Genomic DNA, 6,000 nt, shown 5'->3' with positions numbered 1-6,000 from the left:
TTTACAGAGAAAATTCAATCACAGAAATAAATTGTGTTTATGTACCTATATTTATGGGCAGCTTAACTTTGAAATTAATGTTACAAAATTTTGTGATCATAACTCATTACTGTTGAAATTTCACAATAATGAATAACTAAAATATATTAACTTCAAATGAATTCTGTTCGTTTTCGATCGGAATTAGTTTCTATTATACGAACTAAATGATCCATATTGCTATTATATTTACAATTTCGTGGCGTGTATAAATGTAATTTTAAATCTCACCATTAAATAATGAGTATTGCAAGATCATTGAAATAATTCTATTTATACGACTTTGCAGATAATTAACAAAAAAAAAAAAAAATTGTTTAGTTAAGTATTTATCCTTGTTGACTATAATTATAAACGCGAGTGTATTTTAATTAGTGTCTATAAAAACGATATAAGCAGTAAAAGTTCGGTTCAAATGCATTTATTGATCAAAAATAAGAAATAACGTGTATAAATATAATTTATTTTATAGCATTTTAACATTCAAATTGTTAATTTAATTAAAAATAATATACATATGAAACAGCTGTATTATAATATTTATATTATGTCTGTTTGAAAAATATCAATAAAAATATTTCATATGCCTACGTGTAGTAAATACGCATTATATATAAATATACACATTAAAACATATAAATATTGTTTATTCATTAATATATAAATTAATTAATATATTCATAAAATAATAAAATGTACAATACAATACGATATTGGCCTCAATCCAAAATCTTTAAAATAATCGCAAAAATTGAAACCTAAACTTCTAGAAAATTAATTTTTCTAAGAGACCTTTGATTTTTAAACGTTAATACCTGTATGGTATTATTACGTAGCAGTTAAAATTCATAAATATGTAATACCAGAGGAGAATTAACAGTATTATATTATAGGTACATTAAATAGAAAATACTTATAATACGTGTACAACATAATATTATATTATTTGTATAGCTTTTGCATAATATATATTTATTTTTTAAATCGTTTAAAATACGTTTATGCGAGAATTAACTTGGCTTTTTAACCACTGTCTATCGATTCGTGTGTATAATATAATATTTACCACTACCGAGCAGCTTTATAGTTTATAATTTTCTGTATTATTTACCCACTGAAAATACTATGCACATAATGTGCCTATAACTTTGAATTAATGGTGTTCTAATTGAAGAAGGAAAAAATGATTAGTAATAAACAAAATAATGCAAATTTGTAAGTTAGATTTTTTCAAAATAGAAATGTAAACATCGACAAGGAAACCTACTTCATTCACATAAGTACTCACGTTAATTATTGTGTAATGTTGAATACATTTATACTGCGAAATAGTATTGTATATAATTTGATGATTGAAGATATCAGAAATCTGTATCATTTTTAAGACTTATACCCATATAAATAAATCGATTATAAATATTATTTCTCTATAATGATAGTTAAAGTTTACGATTTTATGATTGTTTATTTTAGCTGCAGTTATTATAAATAATTATATTTGAATATTTAATAAACTACTAACCGTAATAGTAATTGATTAGGTGTAGACGCGTAGGTATTTGGAATGATCCATGGACACACAATTCTAATGTAATATACACATTCTACTTACATAGATAAGTGTATATTGTTTATCACTGAATAATTAATATGTTATAGTTTTTGACAAATTTACGGGGAGTGGGACTTGTATAATATAAGATAAAATTAAGCTTTGAATTACATTACGCTAATGTTATTAGTTGATTTAATAAATGTATCAGTTACTGTGGAATTCACATACTTATATCGTATATCGCTAAATAAGTAAGTACCTATCATAAAATAAGTAATAACAATGCTACTTTCGTCAAGTTTTAATAGTAATATTCTTTAAAGACAAATAAAGATTTACCTACAATACGAGTTGAATAAGGTATATACGTCATATATATATAAATAATTTTACAATATATATATATACATTTATATATATACATACATATATATATATGAGTGTGTTTCGTTTGGAAAACATAAACAAACTTTATATGGCACTGCTGCGCTGTACGCCCAAGATTATAAACTTAATCAAAAACAATAACAAAAGTTAACACTTGGTATTTCAAAACATTTAGTAAACGGAAGACGCTTACATTCCATTGAAAAAAAAACAACCATACAGACGTATATATAGTTCCTGTCATGTATATACGTAATGTCTGCAGGACGGCATGACAAATTATTGTTACGACGACATTCGTCGGCCGTCGTCGTTTTTTTTCATTATAGTATTACCATACGCTATTAGTACACGCGTTACTTTCAAAATACTCGACCATTACGGGTGTTTAGACAGAGTTTATAAAAGCGAACCATACGGGATTAAAATAATATTTAATAATCGTTATTATAATATACGGATTTCGTATTTACGGATGCGGAATAATGGGTAAAAGCCGGTTGTCCGGTGAAATGCACATGGCTAAATGTTAAATAACTATATACGGACGAGACCGAATTATACGTATATAGTGTTTTATATAGTATGTATAGTGAAATTAAAGCGTTGAAAATCGTTTTGAATGTATATGTTTCGAAGAGACATGTATATTATTATTATTATAGTACGTATATATACATTTGCAGCGAGGACGCCGCACAGTCCGTATACAATCTGCACCGCTGTGTGTCGGCTGAGACACTGTAATTGCCAGGAGGGGTCGACCGGATCAAAAAAAAAGAAAAAATGCTAGCCCTTTGTAAGTACGGTGGTAATAAAAACCACCACCGCCACCACCATCAACTCTACCCCGCGTAAGCCGTGTACAGTGCGTATACCGCTGCGGGAGATTCATTGTACGCGCACGCGTGGCTGATAAATACGATATTTTTAACGATGACGATATATTATACGGACTCGTAAGCAGAAAATTAGTTCTGTTGGTCATGTATATTTCAGCCTTCGTTTTTGTATACAAAACATATGCATGGTCGTATTATAATAATATATAGTATACTGTGTATAGACATGAATGTATTAAAGTCTCATCTTGTTTAAAAATAACATCGATTTATTGCGTTTGTATGTGGTGTACTTTTACATTATACATATTTATTGTTCATTGTTGACCGATTAGTAAAATGGATATTTGGGTTAAATGGCTGTTGACTGCTCTACAGCGGAATGTAAAGGAAAATATTACTACGTTGCATAGTTGGGAAACATAATATGCGCATAGTATATAAAACAATTTAAACGCAAATAGTGCTTCAGAATCCCTATCGTCAGATGGATATTATATGATTTATTGAAATGAAATGATAGTAATATTTTATATTATATAATATTATTATAATTGATGTGATGCCGACAAATACCAAGGTTAGGTACTAAGTACATTAGCAGAATTATGGAAATAGATGGTGAAATAATAGTATTTTATGCGAACTGTAGTTCAAGTGAAATACTATATTTTTATTTTTATTTAAGCATCACAATATTTTGTTAATAAAGGTGGAAATTGTTTACCTTTATGGCTTTATAATACAACGCAGAAATGTAAAACACCATTGAATAATGTAATATGATTAAAAAAAGTATTAGTTTGAGAAACAATATTCAGTAAAATAAATATAAACATGATATAGATTATAGAATAATTAATCTAAATAAGTTATATTATATTGTAAATCGTTAAAAAAGTAATTTTTTCTATGCATTTTAATAAAAACTGTTATCTTAGGTTTCTGTTTCAGTTTGTCAACTTAGTAAAAAAAAAAAAGCAATAATGTAAATATTTTATGTAATTTTGTTACAATACTTTGTTAAACAAAATAGTAAAACCACTAAAATATAAAACCAATTGTGTTTTATTGAAAATCACAATTTACAATAAAATATAAATCTACAACGACAAAGCAATATCGAAATAAACATATAATATATTCTACAAGAATGGTGACAGTATTGCTTTGTGTTTCGAGTTACGATTGGATATATTTTATTTTATGATTGAACTAAAATTTTTGAAACAACTGCACCGCCATAAGTTCATAACCAAAGATTTTAGCGAATCTTATAAAACATCTCTCGGAAACATTTATCGATGGAGGACAAAAATCCGCAGACAGAATGTCAAACGGTTCACGAAATAGTTTTTCACTTCCACACAACAGATATTTTATTTAACGGTTTACTTCAGGTCATTCTTGAACTTAATATACCTTGACATTATGTCAAACAAAACAGGAAACTCAAGAAAAGTTTGAGAAAATTTCCATTAAGTTTGAATTAGTATTTTGAGGCCGTTGTGCTTAATGTTTTTAGTGCTTTGACGTTTACCCCGCGGGAAAATAAAGGTTTTTTTTTCTTAACACTTTTCACCTATTATTCTAGTCCAATGAAACAACTTGTGCGTCGTGCGTGTAACTGTACAATAATATAATAATATACTAACAATATATTGATAATAATCAATACTGCCACAATAGTATCATGCATATTTATTGTTTATGAATTGTATAAAACAATCATGGAGTGTTGTACGACCAAAACTAACACGAAAATCAATACAAATTTACACACACACACACACACACACACACACACACACACACATACACACACATATATATAAATATAGTTTTTGGTTATACAAATAAGCATTATGGTATGTAAATATATATATTATACATACATATTGAGGTAGATCAAAGTTTTGAATATAACGTAGAACGAAGAGGTATATTATATAAAAGAGATAAGAAAAAAGTCTGATTTAGTGAAGCTCTGATTTCTGTCTCTGTCTCACATTCTGTACAATGTTGTAGCAGTGTGTGTGCATGTGTCGTATGTTTGTGATTTTTCTCTTTATCTTTCTCCTTTCTATATATTATGTTTTTTTTTTATGATTCGTGTTTAAAAGAAGGATGTCGGTGTTTTTTATCTGCAAAATATACTTGTAAGCTGTAGAGAATGTATACAAAAGGCGTGGTAGGGAGGCACAAGAAGTTATGGTCGAATTGACGGTGACGTTGACATTGGCCGGATAACGTATCTATAGCACAATGAAACTCTATGCACGGCCCAAAAGTTTTCAAAATCAGAGTTTACGATACAAGATAATTTAGTTTTTTTTTCTTTTCTGGTCAGTCTTCATCTTCATATATATTGTTGTCAAAAACAACGGTTTGGTGGCTACTAACTGGTCAAAATACCATGTTTCTTGTTGATTTCGAAATCTCCGTAAACTGAATATTGAATGGTTGTCCCAAACATATTTGATACAATAAATTTATTTTTAATTACATTTCATTAGTCTTTACTCGTGTATTAAAATTGATTATTACTTTTTAAAATCTTATCAAAGTTTTTTTTTGTTTCGATAGTGACTGATGAGTTAGGCACCCCATATTGTTCTATTATTTGGTATTATACTATCGAGGAATCGTATTTTGATATATTACGTCCCATATTATTATACGAATAAATGATTCCGATAATACATAATATCGTAAACGAGTCTTAGACACCATAATTATCAAACATATAGATTCAATTGTATTTTGTAGTAAAAACAAACTATCTTTACCAGTATAATATTGTTAAAAGCCGTTTTGATGAATAAAAAGTTTTGTGTCAACATATTATTGTAATAGTTTTCAGATTTATTAATATTATTATTTATTAATAGTTTAAAATTTAACTCATTTTACCAAAATTTTGCACTTACAACATTTGTGCACTATGCCATCGAAATAATATATTTCTTACGAAAATTTAAAGAGTAAAATTATGTGTTTTTTATTGTAAATTAAATTTACTAATTATTTTGTGCATCCCCCAATAGCCATTGTTGCTACGGGCTTAATAATAAAAAAATATGATTTTCTATACTGTATTATGATGTAAAATAGAATAATTGTTTTTTATTTAGAGCGGTTAAATCACGGTCGTAAAATATTATAACGATTAAATAA

This window comes from Aphis gossypii, chromosome 1 (genome assembly GCF_020184175.1).
Source record: "Aphis gossypii isolate Hap1 chromosome 1, ASM2018417v2, whole genome shotgun sequence".
Classification (NCBI taxonomy): Eukaryota; Metazoa; Arthropoda; class Insecta; order Hemiptera; family Aphididae; genus Aphis; species Aphis gossypii.
Note: the sequence above shows the minus strand (reverse complement) of the source record.